General features: G+C 42.4%; 1 protein-coding gene and 1 long non-coding RNA gene across 9 annotated transcripts in view; one reads left to right on the plus strand and one right to left on the minus strand.

Moving 5' to 3' along the window:
* Positions 1-25,649, plus strand: part of FGGY (FGGY carbohydrate kinase domain containing) — a 384,511-nt gene that overhangs the window by 328,425 nt on the left and 30,437 nt on the right. The gene's annotated exons all lie outside the window — the stretch shown is intronic.
* Positions 3,735-14,483, minus strand: LOC142865593 (uncharacterized). Its single transcript, XR_012915796.1, has 3 exons — positions 14,420-14,483; positions 8,307-8,431; positions 3,735-3,819 (listed from the first exon to the last, which is right to left on the minus strand). It is a non-coding gene; the product is annotated as an uncharacterized LOC142865593 (long non-coding RNA).

Here is a 25,649-nt window from a genome sequence, read left to right on the forward strand (position 1 = left end):
TGTGTGTTAGAAAAAAATATAACTAACATCAAACCTGGGTTTTCGTGTACATTTCTGTTTAGAAGGAGACAATTTAAAAAAGAAAAAAATATATTTTTATTCAGAATTAAAAAAAAAACATTTCATGACTAATAAATACTATAAGTAGTACTTGGGTATGGAAATAAATGTGAAGATGACACATGAATTAGTAAAATTTGTGAAATAATAAGATAACATGCATGAAAGTATCTCATGCAAAGAAGGCCCCAATAAATGCTTCCTTCTTTCCTTCCTTGCTGATTCACGTGGCAAGTAAATGGCAGAGTCCAGAACTAAACCTCACAGCATGAGACTCCCAGTCCAGTGCTCCTCCCAGGACACCCTTCACTTGTTTGCTTCTTGTCTGCCTACTTCGCACTGCGGTCTGTCTTTCTCCACCCGCCCCTCAGGAAAAGGACAGTAAGTGCAGGTATTTCAGAAGTGACTAGTGACTCACAAAAATGTTTTGATGAGTGTCAGTAGTAAACAGTGTGTACCCTAAGAGTAGAAAGTGTTTGGAAAGTGTTTAGCGTGTGAAAAAATAGGAATCAGAACTGAGAACTGGAAGGGCCTTCAGAGATCGCCCCACCCACACTCGCCTTGTACAGAGCAGGAAGTTGAGACCCAGAGAGGGGAAGTGCTTTGTTCATGGCCTGAGAGCTCACTGCCATCAAACCTAACGAAACAGGAGGAGAGTTCATGTAAAACATGCAGATGTAAAATTTTACGTGTTAAAAAACAACAACAACAGACTTCCTGCTTTCCAGAAAAAGACTTGTACTTCCAAAACTCTGAAGACTTGGAAGGCCCATGCTTCATGCTGTGTCAGGCAAGAGAACATTGTCAGTGACCATTGGAGGAGGCATTTCTGGTTGTATTCGTTTGTTTGTTTGTTTGAATTGTGGTAAAATACGCATAACATAAAATTTACCCTCCTAATCATTTTTAAGTGTACAGTTTGGTGGTATTAAGTTCATTCACATTATTGTGCAACCAATACCACCATCCATCTCCAGATCTCTTTTCATCTTGCAAAACTGAAACTCTATACGCATTAAACAACAGCTCCACATTGCCCCCTCCCACAGCCCCTGGCAACCACCATTCCACTTTGTCTCTATGAATTTAACTACTCTAGATACCTTATATAAGTGGACTCATACAGTATCTGTCTTTTGGTGACTGCCTTTTTTCACTTAGCATAATGTTCTCAGCGTTTGTAGCCTGTGTCAGAATTCCATTTCTTCCTGGTTGTATTCTTAATGCAACATAGCTTGTTCTCTATGGTCTGCTGATTGCAACCATCACCACTGTGAAGACTTGGGCGCGTTTAACGTTTTAGTGACTTCTCTCCAGTGGTGGATACAAATAGCCCAGTTGAGGGTGACAGCAGCAATGGGAAGCAGTATTTGAGAAGAACTCAGACCCTCTTCTTCCAATCTTTTGCAAGTAGCTGACACGGGAGGTAAATAGAATTGCATGCCATCCCCTGCCACCCCAACCCCCAATTTCCTCTGTTTCTTCTGCCCCAAGTCCTCAGTCAGCCACAGGGGAGCAATAGGGGTTGAAGGTTTAAAAAGTGGTTTTTAAAATAAGAGCCTTGAATTCCAGTACTACGTCTGAAACTTACTATGTGATCTTATAATCTGTAAATGGAGAGAATAATACCTAAATCAAAAAAAGTTTGCTTTTTTTCCTTCTGAGCAGTGAGCTATTTTCTGTACTTCTCTGGATTTAAGCATAGTTTCTAAAATTAACAAAGTAATAATAACACTATTAGCTGTTCCATTGGGTTGTTTAGAAATGTAATGTGATGCATGGCATTCTAGCCATTCTGAGATGTTTTGTTCCAACCTGAGGACTACTAGGAGGCCGCGTGACACTTAAAAGGAGAAAGCTAATTTATTGAGCAGGGTCTGCATGTCAGATATATTACTTTTTCATCAGCAACAATGACTAGAGCTCTGCTATGGCGCTAGGCTTTCCACATCATCGTCGTCTACCTCCCCAGCTAGTTAGAAACATCCCTGCCCCAATTTCCACCCCTTGATTAGTGCCTAGCTTTGTACCCAGAAAACTACAGCCGCTCCCCCTTGCAAAAAAAACTGTTTCTCTAACGCATTGGGAATCAGTCAGCGTCTGCCTGCATGTCTTTGGCCACTAACACATTTTCCCTATCTCAAGATACTGCCTACCCTCCCTCTTCCCTCCCCCATGGCCTCATGGCAAAATGTACCGTCCCCATTCGTTCACCCTCTCAACTGTGACAAAGAAGGAAGCCTGGGTGTGGAAACTGCTTTCAGCTCCTCTCTGAAGTTGGGCACCTCTCTTTGCTGACTACTTGGGAATATTTTCCCCTGATTCTGCCCACCCCCTCCTTTCTTTTGATAAACAGGACAGCTGTCCCCAAAGGGATGAATCCATTACCTTTCACCAGAGTCGAGTTCATTTTCCATTGCATATTTCTGTTTAAAGAGAAAGCCTTTTAAAAAGGCTGAGCATACATTGAGCTTGTGTACTTAATTTTTAATACGTGTATGCCCACAGCCAAGAGAACAGAGAAGCCTTAAATAATAATGAAACCAAATTGTACATGTTGTATGTTTTATGTGGCACTGATTCCTAAATATACTCTTAGCAGCCAGGTATTATTTAATACATCCCCATTAATCAAGCTGCCAAATCTAAATGAAAACCATGTTTAAATGTATTTAATAAGATTATAGCTTTTGGTTGAATATCAAACTTAACGTAGCTACATTTTTCCTTCCCGCCAGCCCTCATTCACTGTCTTAGAGGAAAGCTAGTTCTTTCGTGCTATCAAGCCACTCTTGATTATAAAACAAGTTATACCACAAACTTTCAGCATTGTGGGTTTCAGCTGAGCCCCTAGCTGTAAATCTTTGAGAGAGAGAGAAACAATACTGAGATTTTTCTCTGACTAAAAAATAAGATGTTTCTTCTTCTTAGGGTGAACCCTTGAATTAAAAAGGAAATTAATAATTGTCTTTAGAGATACTAAATTGTTTGTAGTTTCTGTAATAAATGGTGTCTGCCTTTTGAGTGGTTATTGCTTTTAGTGTTTTGTACTAAATGTACTGTTATTTTTTTCTTTCCTTTTTTTCTTTTGGCAGTTCAGGCTTCCGTTAGTTTTGCAATAGTGCCACCTACCGTCCCTAGGGAACATTGCATGGGCTGCCAAAATGTTCTCTGTATCTTTTTGAAAGCAATCTTCTGCTCTTTGAGAGGGAGGAACAAAGTGTTTGTGGGTCTTTGGGGCTGAAGGAGAGAGAAGGCACATGGTAACCTGGGGGACATAGGTTGCAGGTTCTATCTACTGGGCTTCTGATCTGGAGACAAAAAGGAGGTAAATAAAAGGAGTCTGTTTTATTAAGGACAAGCCCAACATAGAGTAAAATATACAATTCTAGCAGATTTTTAAAGCTATTAATAAAATTTCATTGTCTTTATTTAGCACATTGAACTCTCGTTCTTATTTGCAGTAGTTTGCTTGCTGTTCTCGCCTTTGTAAGAGGCATTTCCCATAGTTATTGCAGAGAGATGATTATTGCATGTGGTACAGGTGGGGCTTCTACTTGCTGTCTTGTGCTGATTTTTCACTTCTCACATCTCCGATTCCTCTTCTCTTTTCTTTATTCAACATTCTCTATATTCTCCCTTATAAAGTTGTGTTCAGACATCCAGGCTGTTTATTCCTCTAATGTATCGTTATCATTTCTTCTAGTTTCTCAGAGTTCTCACATGGTTTTCCATGTTTACATGTCCAACGTTAAAATTCTTGATTAAAACAATCATAAATATGTCTATTACAAACACATTAAAATTATTTAATTATGTAAACACTGATGAACAATTCTTATAAAAGCTTTTGTACTACATTAAGTTTAAAACTAGGGGCACATGTTTAACTTTGTACATTGTAGAAATTCTAAGCTACATTTATAAAAAGTAAGTAAGTAGGCTGATCATGGTGGCTGATGCCTACAATCCTAGCACTCTGGGAGGCCAAGGCAGGAGGATGGTTTGAGCTCAGGAGTTTGAGGTAAGCCTGAACAAGAGACCATCTCTATAAAAAATAGAAAAATTAGCCAAGCATGATGTTATGTATGTGGCTGTAGTTCCAGCTACTTGGGAGGCTGAGGCAGGAGGATCACTTGAGCCCAGGAATTTGAGGTTGCTGTGAACTATCATGATGCCACTGCACTCTAGCTGGGCAACAGAGCAAGACTCTGCCTCAAAAAAAAAAAGATAAATACAGTAAAATGCATGTAATACTTATAGACAGGTAATACTTATCATTATCTCTCTGATGATAATGATGATTATCAGCAACATTTATTGATGCTTTTTAAAAATTATGTACATGTATGTATATATGTATACACACACACACACACATCCATTTTTTCTTTGAGAGACAGGGTCTTGCTCTATTGCCAGACTAGAGTGCAGTGGCATGATCATAGCTCACTGTAACTGCTAGCTCATGGGTTCAAGCAATCGTCTTGCCTCAGCCTCCAGAGTACCTGGGACTACAGGTGTGTGCCACCATGCCTGGCTAATTTTTATTACTTTTGAGATGGGGGCCCCACTATTATTGATGCTTTTTATATGCTAAGCACTGTTCTAATCATATTACATTAAGTAACACATTTAATCACCATAATACCATGGGACAGAAATGCTGTTATCCCCATTTTACACATGTTCACAGAATGCATATGCAGTCCAAAAAGGAGACTTACACAAGATAGTGCATGAGCTTGTCATAGGCAGTGTGCAATAAAGGAGTTGATATTATTAGTCCTTTCTTGAACTGTTGGGGAGTCAGTGTCACTTTTCTTAGCCCCATTAGCCAGCTCTTCCTTTGGGGCCTGGGCATCTCCTTTACCCTCTTGCCTTGTCTCCTTTTCCTTGATGAGTGTCCCCAGCTATGTCTATTGAAATGGCAACACCTGCCCTCAGAGAACTTATGTTCCAGTTGGTAAGATCCTAAGACACAGCAGTCATAACAAATAATATTGATTTCAGGTGAACAGAAATGTTGTGAAAGAAAATAAAGCTATGTCAGGGAACAAAGACTGGACAGTCTAGGTGTGAAGGGCTGGCCATGTGGGTGGAGAAGAGACCCTCCTGAGGAGTGGATGCTTGAGATGAACCCTCAACGGTAGCAGGGACAGTGAGTGCAAAAGTCCTGAGGTGGGAATGAATTGAATGTGTCTGAAGTAAAGCAAAAAGAGCAAGGAGGCTGAAGTGTGTTGAGTAAGGAGAATCTGGTGGATCTCTTCTCTCTTTCCCTTCTCAGCTCCCTGACACCTTGTGTTTTTTGTCTCAGACTCTGGTTTCACTGAATTCAAAGAAATGGTTTGGAATGGCAAAATCCTGAGGTGCCATCCAGTGGGGCATGTGGGGTGGGGGACACAGGCAAGAGAACTGGCCTAAGAAAGGTTACACCCTGTGCATCTTCCACACTCACTCATATTCCCACATGATCTGTCCTGTAAAGTCAGATGAAGATGACCATAAGGCAGAAGCGAAATCCCAGCACAATAATCCACTCTCAGTGTGCCATTGCACAGAGCAGACCTTGGACGTCATACTTCTCACATGTATGGTGACTGTCCTCTGTGTCTCTGTCTGTCTGCCTCACCCCTAGACTGGAAGCTGACTGAGGATATAGCTTATGTCACAATCCTTCCTCAGTCACTTTTCTTTCTTGCACTCATTTCTTCAACAAGTGCTTCTTGAGTCCCGTCTGTGTGCCGACCACTTGTTCTCGGCCCACGTCTCTGTTCACAGGTGCGATCCCAAACAGGAAGCCCTCTGTCCTTGCTCTCAAGTTTCTCACAATATCGCAGAGGAGAAATACTTCTGCAACATTAAATAGGCAACTATAGTATAGTGCACTATTTCCTCTTGGGGAGCCGGATAAAATGTTCCAGAGAAAGTGATATTTGAGTCAGGATTTGGAAGTATAAATAAAAGTGAGTGTGTGTATTGAGGAGCTGAGGTGGGAGGGAAGGTGTGCAGAATTTAAACCTTGGGAACAAAGGGTTCATGAACTCAGAGGTGAACTCAATTGTGTACTGGATTCAAATACGAATGAATGAATTACGAATAAATGGATGAATGAAGGTTGTAGGGGCAGCTCCTATGATGGAGGTATAAAGCCAAATGGCATTGTTAATTCCATCTGAGAAATCACTGTTCCAAATTCTGCCCGTTATTTCCCTGTGGGCAGACTCTTAGTGAGATACATATCATTATTAAAAGTTTGCTTGCAAAGTAGATTATTCACTGATTTATTGGGAGAGCAGGCTAAGCATTTATCTTATTCTAGAGATGGCTTTATCAATGTAACTGGTCATGCCCATAACCTAGTGGCCAGTATTTCTATTTTTCCTGAACATTGCTGGGATGGGAACTATTGGGTGAACAATTGAATGAAAAAATAAGCTAAAACATCAAGGCTGTACACAGAAGAGAGAGAGGCTGTTAATGTGGTCCATGTGCCAGAGGTGGGGAGTTGGCTTGGGAAGTAGGGACCTGGGTTCTAGTCTTTGCTATACCCCTAACTTATGTGGCATTGAGCAAGTTGCCATCCTGGAACCTGTGAAACTGTGCCCGGCAATGTCTTAGGTCCCTGCCAGCTCTGGAATCTTGTGTTCATTTTAGTTCTGTCTGTGGAGAAGGGGGAGGTATTGAATGTGTCTGAGTACCAGCTGGGCAGCTCCCTCATCCTCCCTGGTGGGGAGCCCTGTCCTGGGGTGCTCACTCCTCCAGAGGCATAGGCATCTCTGGGCCCAGAGAACCTAAAGAAGCTGTCCTAATCTGCCATACTCTTGGAATTGTTCCAGCTGTCCACCACCTGTGTTCCCGCAGGGCCACAGGGGACCACACTCTTGATATTCTTCTCCTTCCCTTTGTGTGTGTTATTCTACAGTGATCTCAGATGTTGGCTATTCCCTAAGTAGCCTCTCCTTAGACACATGGGAGCCTCTGGTCTCCCCATTTCCCCTATAGAGCATTCTGGTGCCGGCTCCTCCACCACCCACCTGTGTGGCCTTGGTCAGGTTTCTTAACCTCTCCATGCCTCTGTTTCTTCAACTACGAGATTTGGATAATACTTGTTTCTCTCTCAGTGGGTAGGTTATAAGGATTAATGAGATAATACATGTAAAGCAGTTAGAACAGTGCCTGGCACATGATAAATACAAAGAATGCTACTTATTATCTGTCATGACTGTCCTACCCCCAGCCCTTCATTGCTGCCTGCCTTCCTCAAATATTTTCTGCCCATTCTCAGGCAGGCACTAGGGATACAGAGGTGAATAGGACACCATCTCTATCCTGAGGAGTTCTGTCCAGTGCCATCTACTGAGTGCCTTCTCTGTGGCAGGCACTGTGCCTGGATTACCCCATCAAATCCCCACCACAATCCAGGACAATGCTCATTCTTCCCATTTTATCCTTGAGGAAACTACAGCCCAGAGAGGTCATGTGACATTCCCAGCATCACACGATTAATAAATGGCAAAGTTAGAATTAGAGGTCTGGTCTTGTAGACTCCAAATCTAGTGCTCTTTCCACCACATCACGCTGCTGCCACAAGGCTGTCATTGCACAGTTTGAAAGGAAGAAGAAGAGCCAGTGCATGATGGGAGTCAGCATGGTGGGAAATAAACTCTCCTTCCCTGGGTATCCACTTCCAGCTGTTAGAAGGGGTAAGAAGGCCAGGCTTGTGAGCCCAGCTCCCAGCAGTCCTTGCTTCAGCCCATCTGAAAAGGATCCGTCTTTAAAAGCAAGGAGCCAGAAAAAATAATTCATACTAAAAACAAACTCTGTCATGAGTCATTTGACTTTGCTTTCCCCTGAACACATAGTTTATGTCTTGGGCGAGCTAAGGCTAAAGGAACATCTGATATGTTTTAGGCTAGCAGAGCCATTGTTTAAGGAGCTTCTCCTCCAATATGTGCCCATTGGACCCCATGGTTTAAATCAAGGCTTGTGTTTATGGGGCCTGACAATTTGTTATTTTTGTTGTAGTTGTATGGGAGTGTGATTGTGTACGTGTTTTATCAAGATGACAAGAGCAACTTTGGTCCATGATTCAAAAGGTCTCAGGCCGCTGAACTAGCAGTAGTTATTCCGAGCAAGTATGTACACGAGACAGGGTTGTGTGTATGTGCGCACATGTTCAGAAGTGTGAGCACCTCTGGAACTGAGAGGGAATGGGGAAAGGTGGCTTCAGCCCAGCTGCTTACCATTTGTATCTGCAGAGCCCCAACCCTGGGTCCAAATATTTCTCCATCCTCGGTGAACACTAGCTAACCCAGAGCACAAGGCAAGTGGCTCTGTCTCTGTTGCCAACTTGCTTTTCTTTGGATAACTGAAAAACATGACAGGAATACACTTACATTGTAAAAACACAAACAATACAGGAATATAGAGTAAAGGAGAAAGGCACAAAGCTCCCCTGATCCCAGAGTTAATCATGATTATACATTTTATATGTCTTTCTAACCTTTTTAATGTAATCACAGACATGTACACATGTACACACACATACACAAACAAGATCATATAGTTGAGAATGAAGAAGAGATGAACTTTTTTCCGTCTATAAGATGTTTTTAGATTATGTTCATAAATATAGAGTTGCCCCATGTCTGTAATACACTGACAGCAATTCCAGAATCTACACATGTAAAAAACTAACCAATGTCCTGTTGGTAGACATGTAAGTCATTTCTAGTGTTTAGCTATTAGAAACAGTAACATAAAGATCATTGTTGGTATGGTTCTTTATATACAAGTATGAGGATTTCTCTTGGAGAGATACAGAAAGTGCAATTTCTAATGGAAGGATTTGTGCATTTAATATTTCGTTAGCTGTGGCCAACATGTCCTCTAAAAAAACTGTCCCAATTTGTATTCCTGCCAATGGTGTCCCTGTGCCTTTGCCAACACTGGATATTATCAATCGTTGAATATTTTTGCCAATTCTGGGGGCAGAAAATGACTGCTCATTGTTTTTTGCCTTTGCCTTTCCCCATAATAGTAAGAATGGACCTTTTCTTTATATCTACTGGTCACTTAAATTTCTGTTTTCTGCTAATGGCCTATTAATACTCATTTTCCTGTAAGGTTGTTTGCCTTTTCCTCATTGATTTAGAGGAGTTCTTTATCTACTCTGTATGTCAATTCTTTGCCATTATATACTGAAGACGATTTTATAATATGTCTGTTGTCATCCACTTTTGCCTATCTTATACAGGAGTTTTAAATCTCCATATCGTCATATCTGTGAATCTCTTTCTTTCTGACATCAAGATTTCTTGGAAACTTTCCCTGTAAACTATTTATTCTCTTAAAGCAGTGTTTTTCAGAGTGCTAATGCTTTAGATTACTATGTGTCCCAGAGTAAACTAAGGACCCAAGAAGTGAAGTGTTTTAGCCATGAGGAAAAACTTAGACCAGAACACACCAGGCTGGCAAAATGGTCTCTGTTTGATTCTTGGTAATTTCATCATTAATTATGCAAAAGCTCAAGAATCCATCTGGATCAGTCACAGGCAAATGAGAGGCAGCAAAGAGCTAAATATGAATATGCAACCTGAAGTAATATGGGCATTGGATCGTGCCCAGGTTCCCCTACTTGGCACTTCACTTTATGACATAATTTTGCTGCTCTGAGACTTAGTTTATTTCTCTGTAGAATGGAGCTAATCACAACTTCAAATGGAGATCGTGAGGTTTAACAGTTTCTGTGTTTCATCACATGATAGCTACTCAATACATGTTGGTTTTTGCCTTTCTTGGTTAAAGGCCTTTTTTCCTCTGGACATTTAAATGCAACTAATGATATTAAAACTGTCAAGTTCTATCTCTTCTGAGGATTTTTGTAGCCAAATAGTGGAGGCACAGCTTGCTTAAGAGTCTGAGGCAATTTCCTAATGCTACATCTCACTAGGCCTAAAGGAAACGAAACACCTACACCATTGCTCAATGCTGGAAAATTCTCCAGGGTGGCCAACCCCTTTAGGAAGAGGAAAGCCAGGGCTCTGGGGGACTGCCCCCATCCACATGGGTGGAGAGTTCTTTCTTTCAGAGCTTTTGTAGTTCCTGGACTCACTGAGCTTCCTGTCTATACGGGGATAATTCCCCTGCCTTTGAAATCATCCCCTCCATGCCTCACCTCACCTGGCACCCTTCACATCTTAAAGCAACACAGCTCCAGAGGCTGAGAGCCCAGCCGGCCTGGATGAAAACCCAGCTCTGCCACTCTTTACCTGTGAGGCCTGGAGAAAGTCTCTTAATTACTCTGCCTCTGTTTTGCTAGCCATAAAATGAGGATGCTAATATTATCTACCTCACAGAGTTGTTACAAGGGTTGCTATTTATAAAGTGCTTGGCACATAGTGTAGTATTCAAGTAGCTACCAAGAAATCATAGACGGTATCTGAATCACGGCTCCTCATTTCACACCCAGTTGACTTTGGATAATGTGCTTATTCCGACCTCCGCTCTCTCATTTGTAAAATGAGTATGAAAGTATCTACTTCATGGGATGCTGGGGAAATCACATGGGATGGTGTGTATAATGATTATAAATATTCAGTAAGTGGTGGCTACTCTGGTGCTGACTATCAAAAAGACAGGATGAACATATAGGGAGTACCCTAATTCTCAAAAGCAAAGAGATTGGTGATTAAGAAAAAGCTCTGGAGTCAGACACTGGGGTAGAATTTGGCCTCCCTACTCTTAGCCCTGTGACCTTGGACCTAACCTCTCCAGAATTCAGTTTGCTGATCTGCAAAATCGGGTTGATAATGTACCCACGTCTAGGCTTATTATGAAGAGGAAGTTATAATAAATTGGGCACATAGAAAGTGCTTAATAAAGTTAACGATGCTTGTCAGTGTGTCTCCCATCGTCTAGGGGAAGAGTCCTGCTTGAGGTCAGGGGTGCCCAGGCAGAAGCGATGGCAGCACAGCCACAGCCTTGGCCCAAGGTCTGCAGCACAGCAGAAGAGAGAGGGTCAAAGCTAAGAAAGGGAACTGTGGCCAGAGCCTGATTTCTACAGAGCAGGCCAAAATGACTGGAGCAGAGAGATAACACTATTAAGGATGTCCCTCAAAAATTATCTGCAGCAATATGTCTCATTTTAATTCTTAAAACAGTTTTGTTGCATAGGTACTGTTATTTCCAATTTCACCTTGTGAAAATGACAGTGAGAGAGGTTAAGTGACTTGCCCAGGGCCACACAACCAAAAAGAGGGAGAACTGGAATCTGAGCCCAGGTCTGTCCAACTCCAAATCCCTAATGACATGCTGTTAATGAATGTCCTGTCTCTGCTGGGAATGACTCAGAGGCCAAGCTCAAGGGGTGAGGAGGGAGGGATGACTGTGTTTTTTGGAGTGAACAGAGGAGGCAGCGGCAGGGGCAACAGGCCTGGTCCTTCATGTGAAAATTTGGAAATTTTACTCTGCAAGACAAGAGAGTGTTTTCAGCTGAGGCCATTTTCAGCTGTACCCTGTGTACTAGGCTAAGGGCAAACCAAAACACAGCCAGAAATAGTACAGAATTCTCCCCACAACAGCCCGCTCTGTTCCTTCTGTTTGGAGATGAATGTTGAAACCCTCCACGTCAAAATGGCTGACGCTGCTACTGTTCACTGCCCGTTCGAAGGCAGGCGCCTTGCGGGTGGATAGGGGAAAAGATACCGGGAGTCATCAGATGATCCATCGTCACGGATCTCAACAATGGCCTTGCAGGAGTCAGCAGCCTGCACTTCCCGCAAACAGGCCTTCCCAAAGCTGTGGCTGTGCAGGGGCCCATTCTCTTCGAATGGCTATGGTCCCACTTGATGCAGAATATATTTGCATAGCTATACTTTCTCTAATTAGAAAAAAAGAGTATCAAAGCTAGAAGGGACTTTAACAAGTCATCTGGCTTAATGCATTTAAAAGACAGGGACATTTGGTTCCAGAGTAGGAGCTGAGATCCCCAAGGTTGCATGGAGAAAACTTGAGGCTGCAGTCCAGGCCTTCTGATTCTTAGTCCAAAACATGTCTGATCTTGCCCTCGTGAACCTTGCTGATGCCGTGACAAAAACCCTGTTAGCCTCTCTAAAGGGCAGTCCTGGAATGTGTTAGAAACAGGAAAGAGGTTATGTTTGTCCTTCGTACTATCTACCTTCCTCATCTATGTCTCTCCTCCCATTTCACCTATTTTTTTTCTCATCTATCAACACTAACCAGTCCTGTATGCTGAATTTTCATTCCTTGAGAAGCAGACTCAAATTCCCAGAGTGATAGCTGGTTACCTATTCCGGGTCTTTTTCCTATAGTGGAAGTGTTGTCTTTTAAACAAGGGAAAGGACTATAGACCAGAGGGATGCCAGGCTCAGCCACTATTCCATGAGTCTCCCTGGGCAAGACATTGCTTCCTCAAGTGTCCATGCTCAATCTCAGGGTGCTGGTGAGGCAGAGGAAGGGGATGAATTGATCATCTGATGCATGCTGAACCCTTTGATTATATAACCACAGTTAATCTTTAAACGAGGTTATGTGAGATAAGTAGATATTATTAGCTTCATTTACAAATGAGAAATTAGGAGTCTAGAAAGATAAATCCAAATTTCAAATCAGCATAACCAGAAAATAAGAGATTTGGGGCGTGTACCTAGATTTATCCAAAGTACAGGCTGAGCAACCATAATCTGAAAATGTGGAATCCCAAATCTTCCAAAATCTGAAATTTTTTGAGCATCAAGATGACACTATAAGGTCATGCTCAAAGGAAATTCTCATTGGACCATTTTGGATTTTGGATTTTTGGATTAGGGATACTCAAGTGGTGAATATTATGTTTAATCCAAATATTCAGAAATCAGAAACACTCTGGTCCCAAGCATTTCAGATAAGGGATACTCAACTTGTATAAGCTGTTTCAGGTTCACCAAGCTAGAGAAAGTGAGGTTGATAACATATGTGTACACATACACATACACACACAGTGGAAGAGTGCTTTCTAAACTGTGAAGTGCCACAGACAAGTGAAGGGTGATAAGGGTGACAGCCACCCAGTCCAGGCCAAGGATGAAGTGGCTCCCACCAGGCCCGTGCTCAGCCTCTGGGGAAATTTGCCTTCCACAGGGAAGTCTGGGATCACAGCTACCATACAAAGAATCTACTTACAAGTAAGAGGAGCAGAGTAGGTATTTAGGGGCAAGGACCTATCAGCTAGGTCAATAGTTCTCAAATGTCACTGGAGGGCCACTGCAGGCAGAGCTAACTTCATTTGCAGGACCTGGTGCAAAATGTGGATCCCTAACTGGGGCCAGGGAAGTCTCCCCTTCCCACAGGACTGCTGCTTCAACCCGTGTCTTACAGGTGACTTCTAGGCTTTGTGAATTTTGCATGGGACAGCCCTCCATGTTGCCAGCTTAATGCTCCATGGGAGTGGGGGGTAGGGGAGTGGACAGAGTCACAGCCTTGCCCCACCCTGAGCTCACCACCTGCCTAACTCTCCCTACACCTATGCTCATCCCTACAGGAGGAAGGGAAAGGATGTAACATGCCCCCAGCCTGGCCACCTGGCCACGTAACCCTGTCACCAGCCTGGGGGTGCTTGGTCAGCAGTGAGGTGGGGTACCAGAAGGCAGGGAGTGGACAGCCCAAGGACAGGCTCTGAAGAGGCCCCCCAGCAGATGCCCATTGTCATGTCAGTCTTCACTTACAAAACCCAGATTCAAAGATAAAATTCTTAAGAACTGCAACACAGCAACTGCAGATCATTGAACCCTAAGCTAGGGCCCTTCCTGGCATGGGGCTGTGAGTTATACAGGCGACACACCCGGGTAGCTGCTCCTTACTGCACGTCCTTAACAAAGGTTCACTAGTCCATGGGAAATGAATAAGGCAGTGTATTGAGTTTTTAACAAAACTAAATGTAGACTATTTCAAGGATTTTCCTTTATTCTGAGATCATGAGAACCACTTTTTTCTGGTTTTAAAATCTTTTTTTTATGAAATAATGGTGAGAGTCAATGTTGAACAGTTGCTTTTTTAAAAACTCCTTATATTAAAAAAAAAAAAAAAAAAGCTGACAAGACTTAGTAGGTTTCTAAAAGGTTTGGGTATATTTTTGGTCCAAAGTTTGGGAACGCTGGAACCAGGCCTAGTCACCAGCAGCAGAAAGCCTCCCCCTCCCCCCCCCCCCCGCATACAATTAGTAGTTGTTGCGTACTTCAGTATTTTCCAAGCACATCTTTGCTTTTTGGAAGCCTAAAGGGTCTGGTGGAGTCTGTCAGAAGAGGCAACACAGAATAGAAGCATCAACATTTGAGTTTGAAACTTCCCAGTTTCTTACCATCCTCAAGAGAGCAGGGCCCAAGGACAGTCATTTCTCCAAATCTCCCAACCATCAGCAGCTCCTTGGAAGCAAAGTAGAAGAGTGATAATATTAATACATTCAGAGCAGACCCAAGTCTTACATCTTGCTATAATTATTAATAATAACATCCCCTTTCCTTCTGAAAACTGTCTAGACTCAACAGTTGAGTTTATTGAGATAATAAACTATGGCTACCCTAATTAAAGGTCCTTCAACTCTCCTGGGGCAGCAAGCCCCACAAAGCCTGCTGTTTCCCTGGGCAGGAAGCCCATGGTGGCCAAAGTGTCATGTCTTTCCTGCTAGAAGTCTGGGTTGGGTGGCAGCCTGGGGCCTGTGGGATCCACTGAGTTCCGGGGCTTCGGAGACCTAGTGGGTGAGTCTGTGTGGCTTCCACCATGGTGTTGTCTCTGGAAGCATTGAGTTCAAGGCCAAGCCAATTTATGTCCTTTGATGAGGGAAAATTCAACACAATAGTCCACTAAACTCTGCGACTAGATAGACATGCAGTGCCTTTTGGAGATTATAGCCTAAATGGTTTTACTCCAGCACATGTGGAATTAAAAATAAAACAAGCAGCTGATTACTATTAAATCCACACGCACAAAACCGACCATTACTGTGTCTTCTCAGCTACAGAACCAGGGTGACTTTCTCTAGAATAGGCTGGTTTGTTAGACTAGACTTTGTGGTGAGAGGAGAGAAGGAACGAAGAGGGAGGAGGAAGAGGAGGAGGAAGAAAAATAGGAAGGGAAGAGAGAAATAACAAGTCAGATAGGTGCACAATTTTGAAACATAAATTCTGTGCCATTTACCATAGGTTATTTTTCTTTCTATTCCATGTATTTTACATATGGAGAGAAATCTCTGCTGATACCAGCTTCAGATTCTCAGGTTCAAGAACCCTATCATCGACCCAAGGAAAGCTACATAAGTCACGCTTTCGAGGCCTTCAGACAAAGAACAACTTGGAGCAAGCTTGAGAGTTTGCAGGGCATTTCGGTGACATTTCTGGATGCCCTTTGTTTCCCCCTTTCAAGAAAAAAGCCCTTTCTTTCTTTGCCTTCTCACATAACAGCTTGGGATTCTTCCCCTCTCCCCGCCCCAGAAATGCATTTGAACTTGCTGGGTTTATTAAGAGTCAGGGCATGAAGCATTTTTCCATGGTAGAGAAGTTCTGGCATTCCAAAGCAGAACTAATGTGGGACTTGGGAAGCCTGCCCTATTTGTGCAGTTAATTAGGGCTCACCAAAGGCGGCTGATCCATCGGTGTCATAGGAAACCGAAGCTGAGGCTGGGGAAGGCTGAGCCTGTGTGAGCACATGAGAAGGCGGCAAACGTGGATTCCACACCTGTTCTCACTGACCGGAGTCAGGATGCAAAGGCAACAACGTTGTGCACTCTCCTCTGGCCACGTTCACTGGGATCCCAGCTCTATTTAATCAGTTGATTACGTTGCCAGCGTTGGAGTCAAATCCCCAAACACTGGTTCCCCTTGGGTCAATGAAATATGCTCTTGCTTCTAATAAGAACTTTGAAGTTGACAAAAATTCCAGTGGGACAGCTACAGGCTTTAGAGTCAGACAGGCGTGTGCTCTAAGTCTGACTCCACTACTATTACAAGATGTCAGATCTTGGAGAAGTTATTCAGTTATTTCTGAGCTTTGGTTTTCTTCCCTGTAAAGGGCATTCTAACACCTACTCCATGCCTTCATGGAGTAGCTAACATTTGTTGAGGAATTACTATGTGCAGAGTACTGTTCTAAAAGCATAAACTATTAACTCTTCATTCCCCTGCAGACCCCATGAAGTGGATTCTATTACTATATTAGACTAGATTCTAATAGAATAGAATCTATAGATTATATAGTAATAGAATCTATAGATTCTATTACTGTATTCTATTACTATATTATTACTATATTGGCAAACACCTTCCTGCAGGCCAAATCTTGCCCACTGCCTGTTTTTGCAAGTAAGGTTTTATTGGGGACACAGTCATGTCCATTCCCTCACGTACACCCTATGGCTGCTTTCATGGTACAACTGCAAAGTTGGATCGTTGTGACAGAGACCAAATAGCCCACAAAACCTGAAACATTTACTACTGACCTTTTATAGAAAAAGTTTGCTAACCCTCGCTTTAAATTAAACCAATTTAAAGACGAAGAAAATAAGCCAAAGACATTTTAAGTAATTTACCTGAGGCTGCACAACTGGTAACAGGTGGGACTCGGATTTGAACCTAATGGTCTGATTACAAAACTTGTGTTCTTCACTAATATCCTATATATAATATATAGAAGTCCTAGCTCAGTGCCTGGCATTTCATGCGCCTGTTTGTATAGCCATCCTCTGCACCCCCCCCCCCGGGGTATTCCTTGTCCACCGGGCCCCCTGCTCAGCTTCCTGTCACCTCCAATGGCCTTTTCCCTCTCTTCTGTCATGTGATATTAGTATTTTCAATTCAGCAGACTTCTGGACAATTTTATACCCATAATCTCAATCCGTCAAACAACTCTGTGCTGTCATTACCAATATCTTCATTTAAAAGATGAAGAAACCACCCCTGACCTCTGAATTCCCAGGAATCTTTTTTTTTTTTTTTTTTTTTGTGAGAGAGAATCTTGCTTTTTTACCCAGGCTAGAGTGTCATGGAGTCAGCCTACCTCACAGCAACCTCAAATGCCAGGCTCGAGTGATAATTCTGCCTCAGCCTCCTAAGTAGCTAGGACTACAGGTGCCCACCACCATGCTCAGCTATTTTTTTTTCTATTTTTAGTAGAGGCAGGATCTCACTCTTGCTCAGGGCTCAGGCTGGTCTCGAACTCCTGACCTCAATCCATCTTCCCTCCTCGGCCTCCCAGAATGCTAGTATACAGGCATGAGCCACCATGCCCAGCCTTGAGCTCCCAGGAATCTTTACACCCCATTTGGAGATCTCAGAGGAAACATTGCTAGGACATGCTTTTTGAACATTTGTTTCATATGGCAAACTAGCATTAAAGAAAAAAAAAAAAAACTCATGAGCTGCTTGAGAAAGGATTACAGTCTAATCGAGGAGAAAAAACCAAAATACTGGGACAACAGCAGGCATTTTAGAGTTATGTTATTTAGTACAGATTGTAAGTGGGTGTGAATTCAGAGAGCTGGGAACAGGAGAGGGGACATGGGTGGGGAGGGCCATCAAAAGTTTCCTGGTTAGATGTGAGCTGGGTCTTGACTAAGTGACAGAATTTAGAAAGGAGAGGCTCAGATTTGGGCATAATGGGAGTGGGAAAAGGAACCCACAGAGAGAAGACACAGAAATAGAAGTGGGAGTTCTCAGAAGCACAGGCCCAGAAAAACCCCTGGGAATTGTGGAAAATCAGAATGGGTAGATAGTGTGGGGACAGATCGTGCAGGACTCTGAAGGCCAATAGTGACAATTACAAAAACATTTATCTATAGGATTGCTCCCCCACACACTTTACATACATCCTCTCCTTTAACTCACCCAGCCTTTCTGTGATGTAGGTATTATCCCATTTTAAAGATGGGAAAATCAAGGCTTAAACTGTAGCAATCAAATTTTAATGGAAAAATTAGGACTATTACACAGTGCTTAGTTCAACAGTGCAAGGCTTTTGTGTCATTACTTTTCTTCTGTAGGTATTCTGTGCTTGTCATTGAGATCTTTATATCATAGGTCTGCATATAAAATTGTCGCTGCTTGTTCTGACACTATTACCAATTATTAACTGCCCATGGACTCAGATGGAGAGTACGATGACTTGGAAACACTACACTGCCTGGGCCAGTCTGATATCTCCCACCACAGGCAATGGGGAGCTACGGCATGCTTTTGAGCAAGGGATGACAGAATGAAAGGAACTATGCTGGCTGGATGGGGGCTGGGAAGGACAGGAAGAGGGAAGTAGTGTGAACCCAGGAGTGTGATATGCGGCTAGGAGGCAATCTTGGGATGAACCCCTGGAGCTTGGGTTTGGGATGACTGAAGATCACATGCCAAGAAGAAAAGGGACATACACATGGAGTCAGAGGGCGGAGCCCAGCACTGCTTCAGTCTTATTACTTGGACAGCCATAGCTGAGGGACGTAGGACTTGGACTGCGCAGATTTAGGTTCCAGTCCTGGCTCCACTGCTGCAGGTGCTTGTGAAGAAGGAGGGCAAAGGGAAGAGTTACGTGCTGATTGACTCATGCAGCTTCTCATGGTGTCTTCCCATCAGCTCTGGAAGGTGATAATAAGAAGAAAAATAGGTAACACTTGAGTAATTGTGTGTGCCAGCACTTTCTATATTCTCTTCTAATCACTTTCCATATATTAACTCATTTAGTCTTCCTAGAAACCCTATAAGATAGGAGATATTATTATTTACTTTTTATAGACTGAGGCTCAGAGCACTTAAGTAACATAGCTGAGGTCACACGGCTGTTATATACAGAAACTAAGCTTTGAACCCAGGCAGTTTGGCCCCTGAGTCCATGCTCTTAATCACTGCCACACTGCCCCTTAGAGGAAAACAGGGTGGGCATTATGAGGCCAGTTTCACAGATGATAGATGATGAGACTGAGGGTCTAAGACAGGCGTCCTCAAACTATGGCCCACGGGCCACATGTGGGTGTTTTTGCCCATTTGTTTTTTTACTTCAAAATAAGATATGTTCAGTGTGCATGGGAATTTGTTCATAGTTTTTATTAAACTATAGTTTAATAACTATAGTCCCTCCAACGGTCTGAGGGACAGTGAACTGGCTCCCTGTTTAAAAAGTTTGAGGACCCCTGGTCTAAGAGGATCCTTAAGGCACTTGGCTAAAAGATCAGATGACTAAGTAAATTGCTAGGCTGGCAGTTGAACTGGGTCCTCCAGACTCTGATCCAGGTACTCTTTCTATCAGATCACACTGCCTTCTTTGGCATGAAAGCATTTTACAACTATAAACCCACTTAGAACTGTTTATTAGCATGTTGTTATCACGGATACAAAGCTTCCCTGATTCTGTAGGAAAATGAAGGGGTACCTTACCAGGCTCCCGGGCGGTGGTAATGGTAAAGGGGTTGCCCTCTAGACTGTGACCTCCTCCAGGTGGGTTCCACATAACCAGTCCCCAACCCCTGTTCCTTGCATCACAGGGCCTGGCGTTTGGTGGAAGGTGGCTCCCAATAAATGTTTGTTGAACACAACTTGTTCCAGATAGAAGCACATGAGGCTATTCACTCCGACCAGCAGCATAGCCAGCGTGCCCATGTGTTAGCTACTTGCCCTCTGCCAATTCCTGGCATGGTGACATGATGATGGCTCTTTGCAAGCTTGTCACCTGCCTCTTTTCTAAGGTGCGTTTACCCAGAGGAGCATTCTGGGGTTAAAGTGATCCCATCCCACCCCTTCACCTACACGTTGGCACTCCTACCTCTATACCATGGGGTTAGGGACCTCCCACTACGAAGGCTCTTTGCCACAAGATGGTATTGATTGCTCACAGCCTGTCTCAGCCTTTCATTGCCTCCCCCCAGACTCTCAGCCCCTGGTCTCCTGGCCACTCCCAGTGTCCTAGGCTCTAGCTCCCTGTCCCTGTAAAACTGGCACCCAGTACCACTCCATGGGCTCCCCTCTCTGAACAGTTTGCCCCTGGTGCACTTTTCCTCTTTTGTCCAAGGGGACACCCTGGCTCAGCACCCAGGCTCCACCCTCTGCCAGCCTGTGTGAGAGCCATCCCCATCAGACTTGTGCCCACTCCTCAGAACAGGACCGGACGGCGTGTGCAGCCACCCTCCCGACGGCCTGTCCCTGGCAGCCTTACCGGTCCCACCCGCTCCTGGCGTAGTAGCTGCCAATCCATCCAGATGAGGAAGACCTCTTCACCCTAGTTGAGTCTTTCTTAACAAAAGAAATCAAATTCTTTTTTCAATTCTTTTTTCCTTCAATGTGCTTTACAATAATGCAGAGGATTATATACAGAAACTATAGCCTGGCCTCTGGAATCAGAAGGATATGGGTTGAAAATCCAGTTCTGCCACTTGCTAGCTGTGTCATCCGAGGAAAATTGCTTAACCTTTCTCCACCTTGATTCCTTATTTGTAAAGGGGAGCTAAAAGAAAGCCTGCCTTATTAGGAAGTTGTGAGAGTTCAGTGCAACCACGATACCTGTGAGCAGACGTCACGGCACCTGACAGCAGTAAGCGCCCCATAAATGATAGTTATTATCAGCATTCTATTAAGTAGCATTATATAAAGTATCTTTTAAGACTTCCTGGAGATACTTCATTCAGACAGTTATTTATTCAACAAACATTTACTGAGAGCCTACAATTTGCCTGATCCATGCTGGGTGCAAATATGGGATGTATCATTATGTTTATAAGAAGCAGCAGTGCATGTTAGTCATGAATTACGGGCCAGACACTGTTCTGGACATTTTAGGGGTATTATTTTGTTTAATATTGATAAGTTCCTTGTAGGCACGCAGAAATTATAATTGTCATTTTACAGATGAAAAAAACTGAGGTTTACAGAGGTGAACTTCTAAAAGACCTGGCCAGGTATTAAGTGTGACATCCACCACCCTTAAATAAACCAAGATGTTTTGAGTTCAAGTCGCCACGTGTTACCCTCCTACTCGTGCAATAGAACGCCTTTATATATCTACCATTTTAAAGGCAAGGTGACAGCAAAGTGGTTTTGATTTCATCCTTATTGGTACAAACCTCTGCAAGAGGTGAGTGTTATGCTAGCATGGCAGTGAGGAGCCTGCTGGGCTGTCCCCTGCTGAGCGGGGATTTCATCAGCATTCAGGGTACCTTGATCCATGACTGGAAACAGAGACAGAGAAAGCAACAAGTAAGCAGCTCATATCACTCACCCAAGGCATGCTTTGCAAGTTATTTTGTCTTGTTTTCTAAACAAGGCCCAGTCGTGAGCCTGCTTTTTGGACTCATGCCGGATGCCTCTAGCCATTGAAAGCCAAGTATGTCAAGGAAAAAGAAAAGGTCTTTCAGTTAGTTGAGGTTTTAGTCTGTTTCTAATTGGTGGTTTCAAACTAATTACAGACTGTGGGTTGTGCCTACATGCGCAAAATGAAATGGGAGTTTGAACCAATTACTTCAATAACGAAGAGAGGAAAATCCACTTTTCTTTCCATTATCTAAAGATTTCAGACATATATAAGTTTTTTTTTTGTTTTTTTTTGTTTTAGTATATTGAATTATGTGAAAAATTGGCCTCAAGCCTTCATTTCACTTTGACTGTCTAGAAACAGACTTAAATTTTGTTTCGGAAAGAAGATGACATGCCTTAGACTTCTTCCAGGGGACTAGAGGGTCTTTTTGAAACAATTGCAAGCTAAGAGATTTTGTGACTATTATGATGGAATATGTGTGCATGCTTGGGAGAGGAAAATGTATTATGAAGGATGATTCCTCATTTAAATAAAACGCTAGAGTACCTACAATCAACTCTAAGATGAAGAGTTTCCATTCATCTTATTTATTCATTCATTGATTTAGTCCTTACTGGGACCTGCAAATCCTGCCTGGCCCCGTGCCCACTCCCTTTCTGACTTTATCTCCTGCTCCTCTGCCCCTTCCCTGAGCTGCCCAGGTCTGGCCGCCTTGTTCTCTTTCCATGCACTGCACACACCCACCTCAGGGCCTTCACATTTGCAGTTTTCTCTATGTGAAGTCCTTTCCCCCCAGATATTTGCATGGTCCACTCCCTCGTTCCCTTAGATCTCTGCTCAAATAGCATTTTATCAGAGTGATGTCATTTCCGGCCACCCTGTTCAAACTGCCTGCTCCACTCCTACCATTCTCCATCCCCCTTTGCCCCACTTGATTTGTTTTCTCCCTAGAACTTACCATCACCTGACATACATGTGCATGGGGGCGTTATTTTAATAAATGTTATTTTTTAGAAGAATTTTGTATTTACAGAAAAATTAGGAAGATAATACAGAGAGTTCCCATAAATCCCAAACCCAGTTTCCTTTAACGTCTTACATTAGCGTGAGGCATTTGTTATAATTAATGAACCAGTATTGACACATGTATTATTAATTAAAGTACATACTTTCTTCAGATGTTGTTATTTTTTTACCTAGTGTCCTTTTTCTGTTCCAAGATCCTATCCAGGTTACCACATTACATTTAATCTCCATGTCTCCTTAAGTGCCTCTAGCTTTTGATGACTTGACAGTTTTGAGGGGTACTGACCAGACACTTTGTAGATTGTTCTTCCATTGGGATTTGTCTGATGTTTTTCTCATGATTGGGGTTTTGTTCTGGGGGGAGGAACACCACAAAGTGCCATTCCCATCACATCGTATCAATGGTACTTGGTATCAACATAACTTATCACTGTTGATGTTGGCCTTGATCACCTGACTGAGGTAGTGTTGGTCAGTTTTCTCTACTGTGACATTGCTCTCCCACACCTCTGCTTGTCACACTGTACTCTTTGGAAAGAAGTCACTGTGCACAGCCCAAACCTAAGGAGAAGTTGTGCTGTACCTCCTCAAGAGAGAAGTATCTACATAAATTTGGAATTCTTCTGCATGGGACATTTGTCTCTTCTCATTATTTACTTATTCATTCAATAGCTAATAGATATTTATATTTTAGGTTATAATCCAATCCTACTTAATTTTGTTGCTCATTTGTTCTAGTTTTAGCCATCAGTAGCTCCTCAATTGGATCCTATGTCCCTTTGACATTATCCCATAATTGTGTATTTTGTTGGTTGTTTTTTATTTGTTTGTTTGTTTGTTTTTAAATTACATTCTTACTTTCTGGCACTATAAGGTGCTCCAGGCTCATCTTGTGCATTTCAGCGGCCCTAGTCCTAGAATCAGCCATTTCTCCAAGCAGCCTGACTCTTGATCTTGGAGAATGGTATTGGAAACCAAGATCTGAGCACTAAGTGTGCTCCTTGCTCCTCAGCTGTGGTTGCTTCTTGGTCCTCTCAGCTGGAAGAGTGAGGAAATGTAAATGTATATTCTTGCCTGTGTATATGCCTATATCTACAAATGTTTCCCTATGCAATAATCTCTATCTATGTCAAAGTAAATGTAAATTATACTTGTTTCCAACTGTAATCCATTACCACAAGGACTGTTCTAGCTCTCTCCCCTTGCTTATCTATAAACTCCATTCAAATAGTAAGAAACCTGGCTCCCACCATCTGACATCCATTTACTTAATTGTTCAATTCCAGTATAGAAATATCAGAATTGTTAACCCATACCCTAGCAAGTTACAACTTTATCAACTAGAGCAGTGGTCTCCAACCCCCAGGCTGCGAACTGGTATCGGTCCCTGGCCTGTTACCAGAGGGGCAGCAGAGCTCTGCCAGCTCCTTCCTGCCCACCCATCCATGGAAAAAATTGTCTTCCATGAAAGTTAGGAGTGGGGGTGCACACAGCAAGAGGTGAGCGGTGGGCAGCAAGCAATCACATTACTGCCTGAGCTCCGCACACTCCCCCACCCCCCACCCCTGCCATGGAAAAAACTGTTTTCCATAAAACCAGTCCCTGGTGCCAAAAAAGTTGGGGACTGCTGATAGAGGACAGTACTCATATACCATTTTGGGGGGGTTGCCTTTAGTTTTGCAGACTCTCCTCATTTCCAGAGTGATTTTATCCCCTCACACCCCCATCCACCGTAAGAATGTTTCATACATTCTAACTGTAATACAGTTAGATTTTTTGTCACATAATGTGTTCCATCATGGGATTTCCCTACCTGCTGAATTTTTTTTAACACACATTAAGATTCACCTTTGTGCCATAACATTCAATGGTTTTGACAAGTGCATAATGTCATGTATATACAATTACAGTATCATACTGAATAGTTTCACCACCCTAGAAATTAAGTCTCCTGTGCTTCACCTGTTTAACTTTCCCTCCCCTCCCCCAAGCCTGTGGCAATCACTGATCTTTTTATTGCCTCTTCAGTTCTGCCTTTTCTAGAATGTCACGTGATTAGAATTATGCAGTATGTAACCTTTCAGACTGGCTTCTTTCAGTTAGTAATCAGTGTTTAAGATTAGTTCATGTTTTCTCATGGCTTCATAGCTGATTTCTTTTAATTGCTGAATAATGTTCCACTGTGTAGATGTATTAGTTTATTTATCCATGCACGTATTAAAGATAGCCTTAATTGCCTCTGGTTTTGGTGATTGCGAATAAAAACTCTGTGAATATTCACATGAAAGTTTATGTATGGATGTAAGTTTTCAAATCATTTAGGTAAACAGCTAAGAGCACAATTGCTGGATGGTATGGCGAGACTGAGTTTAGCTTTGTGCTAAACTGCCAAACTGTCTTCCAAAGTGGCTATATTGTTTTGCATTTCCATCAGCAAAGACTACAAGTTCTTATTTCTCCACATCGTGTTAGCATTTGGCATTGTCAGTTTTTTGGATGTTAGCTATTCTAATAGGTGTGTAGTTGAATATAACTGTCGTAACATGTAAATAAAAAGAAATGAGCTACTAAGCTTTAATTCACAATTTTCTAATGGCAAATGATATCGAGTGTCTTTATATATGCTTATTTGCCATCTATTTCTCTTTCATGAAAGATATGTTCATATCTTTTGTTCATTTTTACTTATTGTTGAGTTTAGAAGTTCTTTGTATATTTTGAATACAAGTCCTTTATCAGATATGTGTTTTCTCCAAATCTATTGTTTATTTTTTCATTCTCTTAAAACTGTGACAGAGCAGTTTTTAAATTTTAGTGATCCAGTTTATTAATTTTTTGTTTCAGAGATTATGCTTTTGGTGTTGTATCTAACAACTCCTCACCAAACTCATGGACACCTACATTTTCTCCTGTTATCTTTTAGATGTTTTATAGTTTTGTGTTTTATATCTGTGATTCATTTTGAGTTAATTCTCATGAAAGGTATAGTGTTGATGTCTAGATTCAATTTTTTACATGTGAATGCTGAGTTGTTCAAACACAATTTGTTGAAAAGATTGCCCCATTTCCATTGAATGGCCTTTATTCCTTTGTCAAAGATCAGTTAACTATTTGTGTGGGTCTATTTCTGGGTTCTCTCTTTTGTTCCACTGATTTGTCTATTCTTTTAACAATATAACACACCATCTTGGTAATTGTAGCTTTATAGTAAATCATGAAGTTGGGAGTTGTCTGTCCTATGACTTTCTTTCCCTTTAGTATTATGTTGACCAATCTAGGTTTTT

Source organism: Microcebus murinus, chromosome 2 (genome assembly GCF_040939455.1).
Source record: "Microcebus murinus isolate Inina chromosome 2, M.murinus_Inina_mat1.0, whole genome shotgun sequence".
Classification (NCBI taxonomy): Eukaryota; Metazoa; Chordata; class Mammalia; order Primates; family Cheirogaleidae; genus Microcebus; species Microcebus murinus.